We start from the raw sequence: 15,993 nt of genomic DNA on the forward strand, positions 1-15,993 counted from the left end.
ACCCAGGACCTTGAGCACTGACAGCCCAGCGCAGCCGTGTCCTGCACCGTCCTGGCTTGAGCTGATGACAGATGGAAAGGGAAACTGAGGCCCATCTGAGAGTTCCTGGCAGGGCTGAGGTGGGGGCAGGAACCCCTTGAGGGTACTCCTGGCACTACTAGCCTCAGGGAAGGGGCCCTGCAGGAGCAGTCGAGGGCCATGCCTGTCCCTAGAGCTGCATTTCAGGAGCCCCATGGGAGGCCCAGAGGATAGGGGATGGCTGTCATTCTTCTGCCAGGCTCGCTCAGGAATCTGTAGGCCCCGAACAGGAGACCCCGAGACCCAAGGACACCCCAACCCCTGAGAGGGTGGCCAAAGCTCACCCTGGACTCCACCAGGAAATGCAATACCTGGGCTAAAACAACCAGCTCAGCCATGGAAGAGCACTGAGTCCTCACTCTGTGTGAGGCACTGTGCTGGCCCCCATGGGGGTGGGAGAAGTCAGGGACAATGGGGGTGGAGGGAAAAGTAGGGGGACGGGCAGAAAGCACTAAAGGAGCTACCGTCCTCGGAGTCCCAGGTCCTCTCTTCACAAGCCACATGGGCTTCTCAGGAACCTCAGTCTCCATACCTGGAAAATGGAACCACCACCACCTGGTTCAGTGGGGTCGGAGCCAAGTGGTGCTGTTCTCATTGTTCAGGTGTGGAGTGGCATGGGATAAAGGGAAGCACATGAGGTGCACAGTGGAGGCTACGCCCAATCAGTGTTCCCTGTCTTCTTCCCCACCCCTGGAAACCTATGGTTGTGGAGGGGGTGCCAATCTGAGGGGTAGGGGTGACAGCAGGCATCACGGCAGAGGCAGCATTTGAGGGGGGCCTAAAACCTAATGTGGAGGTTGAATAGAAAGTATTCAAGAGAAGAAACCCAGGCAAGAACAAAGACAGGGACGAGGGATGCAGAGACTCTGTGTGTGTGTGTGTGTGTGTGTGTGTGTGTGTGTGTGTGTCTATATCTGCATGCATGTATGTGTGTATATAGCCATGCATGAGCATGTGTGTATGTCTGTGTGTGTTTGTGTGTGAATGCATGTGTGGGTGTGTGAGTGTGCATGTGTGTATGAACATGTGTGTACGTATGAGTGTCTCTGTGTGTGTGAATGTATGTATGGGTGTGTGTGTGCATCTGTGTGTCTGTGTGTGCAATGTGTGTGTACATGTACGTGTATGTGTATCAGTGTGTGTTGGAGTGGATCATGTGACTATGAGTGTGTGTGGCCAAGTGACTGCTCTGGCCCCCTCCAGGGCACTGTGAGGAAGGGTGAGGAATAAGCGCCAGGATGCCTGGATAGCCGGGCACTGGCCTGCCCTCCCTAGACTCCAGGGCATCCTGAAATCTGGCAGGGATGGCAAGCAGGAGGGACCCCCAAAGGCCATCTGAATCTCCAGGCTCTGTGGCGGCCAGGGTTGGGCCTGCCCAGACCACAAGGCCTGGGATTAGGAGATTAAATCCAGGGTGAGGAGGCTTTAGAGAGGCAGCAGCCCCTCCTACTCAGATTCCAGCAACCCCAGCCTCTGAGTCCCACATCCAAGTCCCACATCCACACATCCGGATCAATCTCTACACTTCGCTAGGCCTGTAGGAGGCCGAAGCTGGCAGCATGGGCTGGTGAGGAGCAGGAGAGGTCAGAAGGCTCAGCCTCCACTGACTGCTGACCTTGACTGTGCCCTCTGCCCCACAGCACAACTGGAGCACATGGGCCAAGCCAAGCCGGCTGTTCCCTGGGTTCTCCAGGCCCTGGGGGTGGGGGCACTGGGGTGGCGAGAAGCCAGCCAGGCTGAGGGGGGGATCCCAGTGGGGCTCAGGAGCTAAAGAGCAAGCTGGCTTCGTCAGGTGGGGCCACTGTGCCCCTGTCTCTGCTCAGGTGCCATGCCAAAGGACTGGGATGCAAAGCTCTGGGATCCCAAACCCTCCTGTGGCAGGGATGGGCCTGTGGCCGGAGGCCACCACCTAAGGGGCAGAACCCAGCAAGGACACAGGCCCCACACTGCCTGGCTGTGTCCCTGGGTACCCTGGCCACCCATGGACAGGTTTGGGGCAGGGTGTAGCCCAGCCCCTCAGGGTTCTCAGAGATGCTCCTGGGCATGGAGTGGGTGATGGGCAGTGGGAGGTGACACCTTGAGCCCCTTTGGCCGCCCATATTGGGGGTGGTGAGCCACATCTTTTGGGCCTAAGAACGCTGAAAGTGGCAATGTCCTAGAGAGGTCCCTGGACTCTGCAGGCAGATGACCACACGCTCATCCTACCAATCACAGCCACCGGGGGACCCAGGCCCCACCACTCTCCACCCGTGGTGGCAGCTCAGGCCCCTCCCAGCTCACTGATAGAGGTGCACGGATGGTCTCAGGCCTGACAGGATTGGCCGGCTGGGCATGTGCAGGGCTCAGTCAATCCTAATAGCCTAATGCTGGTAGCCCCTCCATAGACCCCAATCCAGTAGGACCAGAGCTCTGTGGGAACGTCTCCCCTCCCGCCCCCGTCAAGCCAGCTCACCGGCTTTGGCTGACCCGGCTGAGTGGCCTGAAGAGATGCCCTCAGTCTCCTCCAGCGCCTCCTCCTGAGGCTATGTAGCCCACATCTCCCCTTCCACCCTCCACAAATCCCATGGGAGGACTGCCCTACCTTACTCCCAAAGGACATGGTGGGCCCAAGGTCAGCAGTCATGACATCAATGAGGACTGTGGGGCACAGGCTGGGCGGCCGGGCAGTGGCCGCAGTTTAAATCCCAGTCCAGCCAAGCATCAGCCCTGGGCTTTGGGCAGAACTCCAGACTCCACCTGTTTGTGACTGGCCAGCCAGAGCCCCAGACAGGGCAGTCTGTGGGACATTCCAGTGGGGAAGGGGGAAAGGAGGCACCCGGGGGGCAGCACCTGGCTGGGAGCAGGGCTGGCACACAGCAGACATCCTGCAGGCCGTCACCACAGGGACCTCCCTGGGTCTGGGCTGGGAACCCTGCCTTGACACCTGATTCCAGCCTCTGTCCGCCGTGTGGACCTGCCCGGGGAGGACACCTGCAGGGCCTCAGATCCATCTGCAGCCAGAGTGAAGCTGTTCATCTGGGCCCTGCCTTGGACCCAGTGCCCTCCCGAGACTTCACCCCAGGTAAAGGCTGCCCTCCCCCGACCCCACGCTGGGCCCCTCAGCCAGCTGCCTTACAGCATCTCTGGTCCAGAGGGTTCCTGGGTCTTGACTCCAACTACCCCATCAACCAAACAAGGAACCCCTCTAAATAGACGGTGTGTGTTCAATGCAAGGGCAGACCTGAGCCCTGGCCCTGGCTCATCTCACACCCTGCACTGCAAGCTCCACACCTGCCCCACTCCACGGCCTGGCTAAGGCTGGTGGCCAACCACACCTGCAAAATGGCCGCCGCAGGTGCAGCCCCAACCCCCACGTGGACCCCAGAGCTTCCCTTCAAACCCTCTGCTGCCTTCTCAGACCACAGGGGTGCTGGCATGGCTTCCCTGGCAAAGGTCCCGCCAGCCTGAGTGCGACAGGGTGTCCCGCAGAGCCGAGCACGGTGTCGCGCTGTGCGTCCCCAGGGTGAGGCCAGTACCAGCCCTGCGCGGCAGGGGCCTCTCCGAACCGCCTCCTCTCCGCAGCCGCAAGATCCAATCCGCTTGCCCTGGCAGGCCTTTAATCCCAGCAATGCAGGCACCCCTTGGAAAGGGCCGCTGCTTGGGGAGGGGGTCCTCCAGTCTCTGGAGAAAAGTCCCTATTCCCGGGGACGTGGGCGCGCATCGGGTCCGCGCCGGGCGACGTCGCGCTCGCGCCCAGCAGGCCCCATGACTTGGCATTCCCTCCTTCCCCTCCCCCTCCCGCCCCTGCGGCCGGCAGTGCCCCCCCAACCCCACCTACCCGCGCCCAGCGCCCCGCTCCTGCGGACCCTCCCTCCCGGCGGGGATGCTGCCCGGCCCTTCCCCAGCGAGAGGGCTGGGCCGCTGGTTTGCGGGGAGTCGGTGTGAGGGGCAGCTTAAAGCGGGAGTGCGAAGGTCTTCGCGGCCACTATTCCTTCCTGTCATCCGAGCCCGGGCGCCGGGGGCGCGCCACCATCCTAGACCCGGCAGCCCCGCAGCCCCTCCCTCGCCGCCGGGCCACACCTGTTACAGGGGCGCTGGCGGCTGAGACGCAGGCAGCGCTCGCCGGCAGCCCCTCCCAAGTGCTGGGTCTTTCTGGAAGGGAGCTGGGGTCTCTGGCGTGGGAGGGGGTGATGGGCAGCCCGGCGGTGCAAGGACGCGGGTGGCCAGGCCCCAGCGCCGCAGACCCCGCCCCGCCTGCCTGTTTTGCTCCAGGCTCCAGCATCCGCCCTCCCCCACCCCGGGGACCCGAGCAGCTGCCCGCGCCCGGCAGCCCTGCGCGCTCTCCCCTCAGGCAGAAGCGCTGCAGCCGCGCACCCTCCCAGGTGCGGCATCCGCGTCCTCAGCCCAGCTCTCCATCCCTCCCCTCCCCCGCCGTCTGGGCGCAGCCCCTCCCGCAGCCCCGCAGGTGGCTCCTCTCCAGGAGAGCGGAATAGCCGGGGAAAGGCGGGGGTATCCCGATCCCGCCGGCAAGGCGAGCCCTCCAGAGGGCGACCCCCGTCCGCTGCAGCTGAGATCGCGGCAAAGGGACCTTCTCCAGCGGCACCTGAAGGGCGGACACCCCTGAATTTCCCCCATTGTTCTCTGCGGAGATGAAGGAAGGTCTGGAAGGGAAGGGGCCTCACAGTGCCCGCGCTTCGGGTCGCAACAAGGGCGCAGGGCCGGAGCTCCCCGCCCTGGGCGCAGGGGGTGCAGGTGCGGGCTGCGGGCGCGGGCTGCGGGGCGCAGATGCGGGGCGAGGGGCGCGGGAGGCCGGGCGGGCCCCTGCCTTACCTCTCTGGCGTCACTGGCGGCGGCCCCGCATGGGCACTGGCATGGGCGCGGGCTCCCGAGCCCGGAGCTGCTGCCGCTCGCCGGCTGCTCTGAGCTGTGACTGCGCCGCCGCGTGACGGGCTGCGCGCCCCCGGCCCGGCCCGCCCAGCGCCCCTCCCGAGGCGCTGGTTGGCTGCGCGCGGCGTCCGAGCTCCAGTCGCCAGCTGGTTTGTCGCGCGGGGAGAGGGACGGGCGACGCGGCCGCCGCGGGGACTGGGCTGGGGACGGAGGGGGCCGGGGCCGGGCTGTGACGTCACCGCTGACACCGCGGCGGGCCCCGCGGAGGGTGGGGGACCGACACCCGGCTCGGACGCGGCGTCCCCTCCCCCGGCGCGCCCCTGAGACCTCGCGGGGGAGGGACGCGGCGACGCCCCGTCCGGAAGCCCCGCATGCACCTGAACTTGCCGGCGGACCCTTCGCCGGGCCCTCCCCCACCCTGGCCCCTTTCGAGTGAAATCGTAAAACCTCCACCTGCCCCCGCTCGGAGCCAGCGACAGACGCATCGTGGGGGGCGGGCGGGGCTGGGGAGGGAGGGCTCCTTGCGCCAGGGATGCTGGCTCTGGGTGTAACAGGTGCGCGGTGAAATCGCATCTTGCGTCGGGGCCGGGGCGCCAGGGAAGAGCAGCAGTGACCGAGGCCCTCCCCGCGGGATGATGCAACCAGCCCGTGGACCCGCCGCCTCGCCTCCGCCGCGGCTCGTGGGGACCCCCGCCCTCCTCTCGCCCCACCTCTCCAGGCCCCCATTGTCCTCACCCCAGCCTGTCCAGTTTAACTTCCTTGAACCCCCAAGTCACACGCCGCTCGCGGGCCACCCCGGCAAACCCCAGCCTGCGTCACCCGCCCCCAGCCGCGTTCCTAGTTCCAGGGGCTGACTGGTATCTCCGTGCGCGCCACCGCCCTCCCTCCACCGTCCCAGGGCTGGGCAACTTCGACAAAGCCTCTGGGCAGCTCGCCCACGGGGACCTCCCCGCATTGCGGTGCGGGGGTGCACGGACTTCGGGCCACCCTGAACCCCGGGGCTGGGTCCCCCCCAGCCCAGCCCCTGCCATCGAGCCACTGCCATGGGCATCCTGGCGTCGCCTGGCTAAGCCTCCCTGACGCCCAGCGGGGGCCTGCGCTGCCCTAGCGGCCTGGCCGTTAACTATTTAATCCACACTCCAGGGACAGCCGGCTTCACCTCAGTCCCCACAGCTGCGTGCGAGCACCTTGCAGGTGGCAGGGAGAGATTCGCATCCACTTCTGCAAGAAACGGGCCCCCCGCTCCCAGCCCCAGCCCCACCGAAACCAGCTAGACAGCTCCTCCTCCTTCACTGTTTCCTGGAACCACCGGCATGAAAGAGAAATCAATTGTTCTTCCCAACATTGGCAGAAACAATAAAACCATCTGGGCTTCTGGGGCTGGGGTCTTTATCACCACCGTTTTCCTCATGGTTTTTAATCTGGCAAGCTCTCTATTTCTCGAGGCAATTGACATTTTTCTAGGAATTAATCTATTTCACGTTAATATTTAAGTGACTAGCATATCTTTTTTTCTTTATATTCTGGCTTTTTACAGTTTGTTGTTGTTGTTGTTGACAAGGTCTTGCTCTGTCTCCCAGGCTTGAGCGCAGTGGTGCCATCTTGGTTCACTGCAGCCTCAACCTCCCCAGCTCAAGCAATCCTCCCACCTCAGCCTCCCTAGTAGCTGGAACTACAGGTGTGTGCCACCACACCCAGCTAATGTTTGCATTTTTTGTAGAGAGGATTTTGCCATGTTGCCCAGGCTGGTCTCAAACTCCTGAGGTGAAGTCATCCACCCGCCTCGGCATCCCAAAGTGCTGGGATTACCAGCGTGCACTTAGCCTGTATTTTGTTTTTGACATTTTTCTCTTTTAATATTTTTAAATATTTTCAGAGCTCTAACTTTTAGTTCTGTTAAATGTCTTTCCCGTTATTTCATTTGCTTCTGTCCTTCTGTATTATTTCTTTCCCTTGTGGTTCTTTGGATTCGATCTGTTCCTCTGTCTTTAACTAAATGCTTAGCTCCTTTTTAAGCCTTCTGATTTTCCAATAGATCTACTATATTAAAAGCTACAAAATTCCTTCTACAAGACTGCCTTGGCTGAGTCTCACAAATTTGGACATAAAATGTTTTCATTATCATTAAGATCTAATATTTTCTACTGTCCCTGATGATCTCCTTTTAAACGCAGGGTTATTTAATAACATTATTTACTTTTCAATAGCATTTCTTTAATTATAACCTTTTGTTACCAGGTTCTAATTTAATCGCATTATTGTCAGAGAACAAGTCTGTATTCAGTCAAGATCCTGGCAGGAAGCAGATGGCACACTCAAATTGGGTAATTTGAGAAGTGTTTGATAAAGAGACTATTGACAAAGGTGTGGGCAGGAGGTTGGAGAGCCCCAAGGGCTTGGTGGCACTGCAGCCTTACTGCTTGCAGGGAGGGGGGCAGGCAGAAGCAGAGGCTCAGGCGGAGGGGTGCAGCCAGCCAGAATTTCCCAGGAAGGGAGCCAGGGCAGCAAACCCTGGACCTCACTCTCCCTCCTCCCCTGATCTGGTAGTGCTTTGGCTGAACCCAAGGGGAAGCTGGAGGTCAGGGGCACCCAAGGAGTATGGTCCATTTCAGGTGGTCTCCTGAGTAATGGGCAAAGGGAACTTAGAAGCACAAACAGAAGCTAGCAGCCCAGTCTGCATGGCCCTGTGCCTCTGGGATTCATTGAGCCTTCTTTAGGTCCTAACACATAGTCTATTTCACACATGTTCTACATGTGTTCAAAATGGTTGTATTCTCTGCTTGATGGGCAGAGAGTTCTGTATATTATGTAACAGTTCAAAATTATGAATTGTTGACTCAGTAAGGTAAGATCCCAGAAAGAAAAGTTTTTTAAGGTTATTAGTTGTATTGATCAGGATTTGGAGATTTCTGCTAATTTTTGTCAATGTGAACTATGATTATTATTTTTAAAAATCTCCAGTTAGAATTGTTAAAATATCTGCTTCTCCCAGCAGTTCTGGCACATGCTACTTGCTGTGTATTGAGGCCATATTTTTAGATATTAGAATGATTTTGATAGACGTGCATTATCATTCTGTGGTTCCTTGCACCCATATACATGTGTGCCCTTCTTTGTCTGGTGTTTGCAGTTTTTTAAATTTTTTGCCTTAAATTTGAATATCATTAACATGTCAATCCAGTTTTCTTTGGTTCATATTTGCCTGCTATGTCTTTTGCCAAATTTTTTATTTTAAGCTTTTTGTATCTTTTTAAAGCATATCTCTTTTAGGCAACCCATTGCTGAAATTTTAAAATCGTATCTGTTTCTGCCTTTTAATTGGAATTTAACCCACTTACATTTATAGCAATTACTGTTATATCAAGACTAAGCTTTGCCACCTGTTCCCTGACTGCTCCTCATCAAAGACAGTCTGAGATACCAGTGCTGGCCCCTCCGTCCCACTCAAGACCCTCCAAAGGGCAGCTTTATCAGGGACACCCATCAGCTTGATCGAAAGCTTCTGGGAAGGGGACTGCAGTCTGAGACTCTTCCTACCCAAGCCCCTTCTTTCCTGGTCTCTTTTGCTGGACTCAGACCTGCATCAGGATCTGAAGCTCTTCTGCCTGCACCTGCCCCCTCCCCTCCGTCCTGCATGGGCTTTACTCCCAGTCACCCCTTGCCCCTCCTCTAATGCCACAGAGACATGGACTGACATGGATCCCCAGGAAGCATGTTTTTCTCTCCAGCTGGCCATATTCCTTGGGCGTCGAGTGACTCTGGCCTGTGAGCGCCCAACGGTGTCGGGACGGCAGCTGCTCTACTGGCAGCCTGCAGTGGGGAGACACAGAAACCAAGCCCATGCAGGGAAGGCCCGGAGTGCGGGCTCCTTCCTGAAACCGATCACCACTCCTTGCTCCCCAGAGCCCACAGAGGAGGAGCCGCTTCCCTACCTTGTGCTGCATCATCCTGTGGCATCCGCGAGGAGGCTCTCCAGATAGCTCTTCATTGTCTCCAGTGCTGTCCCACCCAGGAGGACCTCGCAGCTCCCTAACAGTCCCCGGGATGACTTCCCGTGGTCCAGGCCATCCCAAGACGGGCAGGAGACAGGACTAAACTGTGTCTCTCCTGCCGGTCCCCCTCACCCTGGCTGCAGCCTCCACCCACTTCACAGACCTCATCTGTTTTTCCACTGGGAAAAGGCCCAGTGACAGAACATGCAGGGCCCCATGCGAAATGAAATAAAGGTGCCTTGTTCAAAAGCCCAGCAAAGTGCAGTTAAAGGTGCTAAAAATACAAACCTCTTCCTCCATTCCCCAGGCTCTCTTGATTAGCCATGGTGTTTTCTTGCTATTTAATGCCATTCTCAGTAAAGAAAAATTAAAATTTTAAATTGCTAGCATGAATTTTACTCTTCATCTTTCTATCGTAGAATGCCAGTTTTAAATGCAGATAGAAGAGCTTTCAACTCATACACCGAATCACTGAAATTACACAGCTCGTATTTCCTAGTTCATCTGTGTGTGTTTTCTGTTCTTACCAGAACAATGAAAACCATGCACATTACTCACTTGCCTGCTTCTATTTCACTTCTCGATGCTGGCACCAACACTCACTGCCTCCTGCTTACTGATAAGGAAGGAGGGATGAAAGGGTCTTCCTGTCTTTCCCTTTCCTTCCATGCCACCATTCCAGTGAAAGTGCTCGGCTAATACAGGGAAGTAAAATGAGTAAGAAAAGATACAATGGGGTCCCACGTCCTTTGTGTTCCTTAGAATACCATTGCCCCCTTTCTGTATTTGGAACAAGTTCTGGTTCAAATGGAAAGCATGGCCTTTCTGGGCTGCCTCACGCCACACCCACTGGGCTGCAGGCATGACCTGGTCTACCCGGCACTGGAGTGAGTCTTGCTGAACCCCATGCCATGGCACTGTGAACACGAGATCTGGATGGGGCTGCAGGAGCGGGCAGAGATTTGTGCGTCTCCTCTGCACCTGCCTCAATATGCCGTCGGCACCACAAAACACAAAAGATGAAATTATTAAGGATCTTTGGCCAGCGGCAGCAGAGCATTAAGCCAAGAATGCGGGGCCACCTGCTCTGACGCAGCTCACAGACCCCGTGGTAGAGGCTGTTAATTTCATCCCTTTCTTTTCCCTTCCTCTCTCTCTCTCTCTCCCGCCTTCTCCTTCATCTCCCCTCCTCCTCTTCCTCCTTTCCCTTCTTCTTTCAATCTCATTGTTTTTCTTTGAACACCTGATCATTTCTCAACTTCTAAACAGAAAAATGAAAGGCAGATCGGCGTGTGACAAGCTCTGGGGCTTGCTTCTGCTATCCCTGCTCAGTTCCAACTTCCTGAGGTCAGAGTTCAGGGATGCAGGACAGGACCAACACTCTGAATCCCACCCTCCAATAGACTAGATCAAGACTTTCTCACATGAGTGCCCCCACAACTGCACTGAGGACCCATCCCCCACTGCCCTCTCCACACACACTCAGAGGCTACACGCTGTCCAAGTGGCCAAGGGCAGGAGTGGCATCGTCCAGGAATGCTGGTCACCCTGGGGCCCTGCGTGCTGGCCTCTTGTTGAGGAGCAGGCTTTGCCCACCCCCAAATAAATCGCTAACATGGAAGAAGTTTTCAAAAAGCAGCCACCTTGCGGGCCTGGGCCCAGATAATTTCAGTCTTTTAAACTTAAAAAATCTAGACTGCTCTCATATTACTTAAAGTGACCCATAGCTACGAAAAGGAGGAGACTGATGAAATTTTTGTTGTGAAGCCAGCGTAACACTGATGCCAAAACCCGGTGGAGAGATCCCAAAATGGAAGACCACAGACCAATTTCACAGCAATACGAATACAAAAATTACATAGCACAACCAGATAGAATTCAGTAGTACATCAGAATGATCCCGTAACATGGCTAAATTCTTCTAGAAAATACAAGTGTGGTACAGTATTAGGGATGGCATGAATATAAGCATTCATTTTAGGAAGTTACAGGATAAAAATAGCCAGGCGCAGTGGCTCACGCCTGTAATCCCAGCACTTTGGGAGGCCGAGACGGGCGGATCACGAGGTCAGGAGATCGAGACCATCCTGGCTAACACGGTGAAACCCCATCTCTACTAAAAATACAAAAAAATTAGCCGGGCGTGGCGGGCGCCTGTAGTCCCAACTACTTGGTAGGCTGAGGCAGGAGAAAGGCGTGAACCCGGGAGGCGGAGCTTGCAGTGAGCCGAGGTGGCACCACTGCACTCCAGCCTGGGTGTCAGAGTAAGACTCTGTCTCAAAAATAAATAAATAAATAAATAAAAATAAATGGTGTGATTTTAGTAGAGCTGAAAAGGCATTTGACCAAGAAGCCATCTATTTCTTTTTTTTTTTTTTTTTTTTTTTTTTTTTTTTTTTTTTGAGACAGAGTCTTGCTCTGTCGCCCAGGCTGGAGTGCAGTGGCCGGATCTCAGCTCATTGCAAACTCCGCCTCCGGGGTCTACGCCATTCTCCTGCCTCAGCCTCCCGAGTAGCTGGGACTACAGGCGCCCGCCACCTCGCCCGGCTAGTTTTTTGTATTTTTTTTGGTAGAGACGGGGTTTCACCATGTTAGCCAGGCTGGTCTCGATCTCCTGACCTCGTGATCCGCCCGTCTCGGCCTCCCAAAGTGCTGGGATTACAGGCTTGAGCCACCGCGCCCGGCCGAAGCCATCTATTTCTAGTTAAAAAGGAAACAACCACACTCTTCGGGGAAACGTGGCTTATCCCTTCACCTGAGGAGGGAGCAGCCCTGCAGGGTCTCGGTGGATGAGTCCAGCCAAGGGGCAGCCCAGGGCAGCAGGCAGCTTCACGCCCATCAGTTGCATGACTATGGACAAGTTCATTAGCCCCCTGTGCCCGTGACCTCTTCTGCAGCTGGAATAAGAGCTGCACCAACCTCATACAGCAGTGGCGAGGATTTGATTAATTAATGTGTAAAATGCTGAAACGAGGGCTGGACACACCATAAGCCCTATATAAACGATAGCTGACCTGGTGAAATAACAGAGAAATACAATGAAGGTGAAATACAAGGATGTGCATTCTCACCCCCGTTTCATTTAGAAGTATCCGCCTACGCAATTTAAAAAGAGAAGAAAATACGTGACATAAATATATATTTGGTCTCTGCCCTCAGTTTCTGACACTGTGTTCCTAAAATGCTTGTAATTTCCTAAGCGATGGGGTACTAGGACCATCCTTTGTTCTAATGTTGGCTTCCTAGACCAAATATTTGGTTTCAGGACCTCAGGTCATGACAGAGAGCTCCTAAATCCCTCAGGCTTTCCTGGAGGATAGGAACATCTTTTGCTCTAATTAAGTAACTCTTGATGGGTTCCTGGATAGCTTCAGGATGGGGGCTGCTCACCAGAAAGATTAAGCCATAATTAAAAGCTTGGAACTTTCAGCCTCACCCCCTCATCCTCTGGGGAGAGGAGAGAGGCTGGCGACTGAGCAGCAGGTCAAGCTGTGTTATGAAGGGCCATGGTCCGAATGCTGGTGTCCTCCTTCAGTTCACGTGCTGGAGGTTAATCCCCATTGTGACAGTAGTAAGAGGTAGGACCCTCAGGAGATGACTCAGTCATGAGGATGGAGCTGTCACACACAGAATTAGTGCCCTCGTTAAAGAGTTTGAGGAGCCCCTTCTGCCCTCCGCCAGGGGAGGACCCATAGAAGGCACCAACTACGAGGAACAGGCCCTCATCAGACGCCATAGCTGCTGGTGCCTTGATCTTGGACTTCCCAGCCTCAAGAACGATAAGCAATAAATTTCTGTTGTTTATCAATTATCCAGTCTGAGGTGTTCTGTTTCAGCAGCCGGAACAGACCAGCACAGGAAGTCTTCATAAAAATCCCTGAAGGACAGGGTTTGCAGAGCTTCTGGGCTGGTGAACACACGCACATGCCGGGAAGGTGGTGCCCTCCACTCCACAGGAACAGAGGCTCCTGCACTCGGAGCCTTTCTAGACCCTGCCTGTGTCCCTCTTCATGTGGCCATTCATCTGTGTCCCTGGCAGTTCCTCTATAATAATCCAGTACATGCAGATGTTTCTCTGAATTCTGTGAGCTGTCAGCAAATTATTGAGCTTGAGGAGAGGGTCCTGGAAACCTCTGATTTGTAGCCAAGTTGAACGTAAGTGTGGGTAACCTGGGACTCACCACTTACGACTGTCATCTGAAGTAGGGGTAGTCTTGAGAGGCCAAGTCCCTAACCGGTGGGATCTGCACTAATTCCAGGTAATTAGTGTCATCACTAAATTGTAGAACACCCAGTTGGTGTCAGAAGAGTTGGATAATTGGATGATGTGGAGAAAATAACCCTCACATTTGGTATCAAGTGTTCAGTACAGGGAAGAAACAGATTTTTTTTTTTTTTTTTTTTTTTTTGCTATTTAAATAGCAGGTTAAAATATTAGAATGGAAGAAACAAAGTTATTATTTGTAGATGATATAATCATCTATCTAGAAAATTTCAGGGATGAGTGACAAGCTATAGGGAACAATAAGTTTAAGTTAGGTGCTGGCTTTATTAAAAAGTAAAAAAAAAAAATAGATGTTGGCACGGATGTGGTGAGAAGGGAATGCTTTACCCACGGCTGATGGGAATGTAAATTAGTACAACTGCTGTGGAAGACAGTATGGAGATTTCTCAAAGAACGAAAAGTAGAACTACCATTTAGTCCAGCAATCCCAGTACAGGGTATCTACTCAAAAGAAAGTCATTATATATATATATTTTTTTCTTTTTTAAACTACCAACATGCATATTTATTGCAGCACAAATCACAATTCCAAAGATAAGAACTCAACCTAAGTGCCCATCAACTGATGAGGGAACAAAGAAAGTATGGTATATATACACCACAGAATAGTACTCAACCACAACATCAAGGAAATAATGCCTTTTGCAGAAACTTGGATGGAACTGGAGGCCATTATCCTAAGGGAAGTAACTCAGGAACAGAAAACCAAATAATGTATGTCTCACTTATAAGTGGAAACTAAGCATACCAAGTGGTATAATGGGCACTGGAGACTCCGAAGCAGGAAGGATGAGAGTGGGGAATGGGATGAAAAACTACATATTGGATACAATGTACACTTTTCAGGTAAGGAGTTCACTAAACGCCCAGACTTCACCACTGTACAATTCATCCATGTAACCAAAAACCAACTGTAAGCCAGGCACCGTGGCTCACATCCGTAATCCCAGCACTTTGGGAACCGAGGCAGGTGGATTACCTGAGGTCAGGAGTTCAAGACCAGCCTGGACAACATGGTGAAACCCCATCTCTACAAAAATATAAAACTTAGCCGGGCATGATGGTGTATGCCTGTAATCCCAGCTACTTGGGAGAGTAGCTGAACCCAGTCGGGAGACTCGCTTGAATCTGGGAGGCAGAGGTTGCAGTGAGCCAAGATCACACCACTGCACTCCAGCCTGGGTGGTAGAGTGAGACTCCGTCTCAAACAAAACAAAACAAAAACCATCTGTACCCCTAAAGTTATAGAAATATTTTTTAAGTTTTTTTAAAGTTAGGAGCTGATAAGAAAAACTATCACCAAGAAGACAACAGTTTCCACAAAGCAATGACCAGTTAGAACCTATAATGGAGAAGTCCAATCATAATAGCAATCAAAAATTGCTAGAATGCATATGTAAATAAAGAATACATAAAATAAAAATAAGAATAAATGCAATGCCAGGAAATAACAAGAAATGTACGGCTTTCTCATTCATATGGAAATTATATAGAAAACTTTGAAAATCCACTGGGAAGAGGTAAATTAGTGGAAAAGCATAGCATCTTTTTGGAAGAGGCGATATTGTAAAAGAGCTAGTTTTCTCTAAATTAAAACTACACATTCCATGCAATTGAAATAGCAACAGAAGTTCACATGGAAACACAAACGTGCAAGACTAATCAGGAAATGTGTTAAAAAGAAGAATGAGGAGAATCTGCCCTATAAGACACTACAATATATTATGAAATTCTCATAATTAAAAAGATGCCAGTGTTGAAGAAGAAACAGATCAAAATTTTATGATCAAAGGTGTCCTTTCAAATAATTTTGGGGAAATAGGTCATTTAATAACTGGTGTCAGATACTGTGGGAAAATGTAGAGCTGGATCCCCACCTGACACGTGAGTGACATCAAGACAAATTCCCAAGGGAATCAACATGAATTTGTGAAAATGAAACCTTAGGGGACTGGGATGAAACGTGGTGGCCGTGTGCGGTATCTTGGAATGGAGAAAAAGTGACACATCACCTGAGCCCTCTAAAAAGATGAGGACTCCACAAAAACCCCAGCATCTCTATGGCCCAACACCATAAGCCAAATTGAAATCCCCAGCCCCACACGGGGAAAATGATTCCCACACTTACGAAGATGCAGGGATTTCCGACAGCATAAGGAGCTCTGCAAACCAACAGCAAACAATCAGAGTGATGACCCCAGAGATGGGCAGAGACTACAAAGGGACAGTTTGCAGAAGGAAAAGCAGAAAGAGAATGGGCCAATGGCAGGGAAAAATATGGTCACAGTTAAAGAAGTGCACATCAAAGCAGTGGGGTTGTTGGCTGGGCACAGTGGCTCACGCCTGTAATGTGAGCACTTTGGGAGGCCAAGGCGGGTGGATCACCTGATGTCGGGAGTTTGAGACCAGCCTGACCAACACAGTGAAACTCCGTCTCTACTAAAAATACAAAATTAGTCAGGCATGGTGGCGCATGCCTGTACTCCCAGCTACTCGGGAGGCTGAGACAGGAGAATCTCTTGAACGTGGGAGGTGGAGGTTGCGGTGAGGCAAGATCACAACTTTGCACTCTAGCCTGGGAAACAAGAGAGAAACTCTATCTCAAAAAACAAAACAAAACAAAAACAGTGGGGTTGTTTTTTGACCTATCAAACTTCCTACAGTTAAAATGTCTGGTAATTCCAGTGTGGCCAGTCCATGGGAAAATGTGTCCCTCTGTGCCATGGCGGTGTCCAGGGCAAGGAGTGCAATGTTTCTGGACAGCAGTTTGTC

General features: G+C 53.1%; 1 protein-coding gene across 35 annotated transcripts in view; it reads right to left on the bottom strand.

The window, feature by feature from the left end:
- The window catches only part of KIF1A (kinesin family member 1A), a 113,727-nt gene extending 107,956 nt beyond the window's left edge, over window positions 1-5,771 (bottom strand). For 32 of the 35 annotated variants that reach the window (XM_045368125.3, XM_045368124.3, XM_045368123.3 and 29 more), the window contains exon 1: window positions 4,888-4,985. The gene's annotated coding sequence lies outside the window, so the exon portion shown is untranslated. Of the gene's footprint in view, window positions 1-3,895; window positions 4,472-4,887; window positions 4,986-5,679 lie in introns of those variants that run through there. The other 3 variants (XM_045368098.3, XM_065526387.2, XM_065526386.2) reach the window with 3 other exon arrangements.
- Between the last annotated feature and the right edge of the window lie 10,222 nt (window positions 5,772-15,993).

This window comes from Macaca fascicularis, chromosome 12 (genome assembly GCF_037993035.2).
Source record: "Macaca fascicularis isolate 582-1 chromosome 12, T2T-MFA8v1.1".
In the NCBI taxonomy this organism is placed as follows: Eukaryota; Metazoa; Chordata; class Mammalia; order Primates; family Cercopithecidae; genus Macaca; species Macaca fascicularis.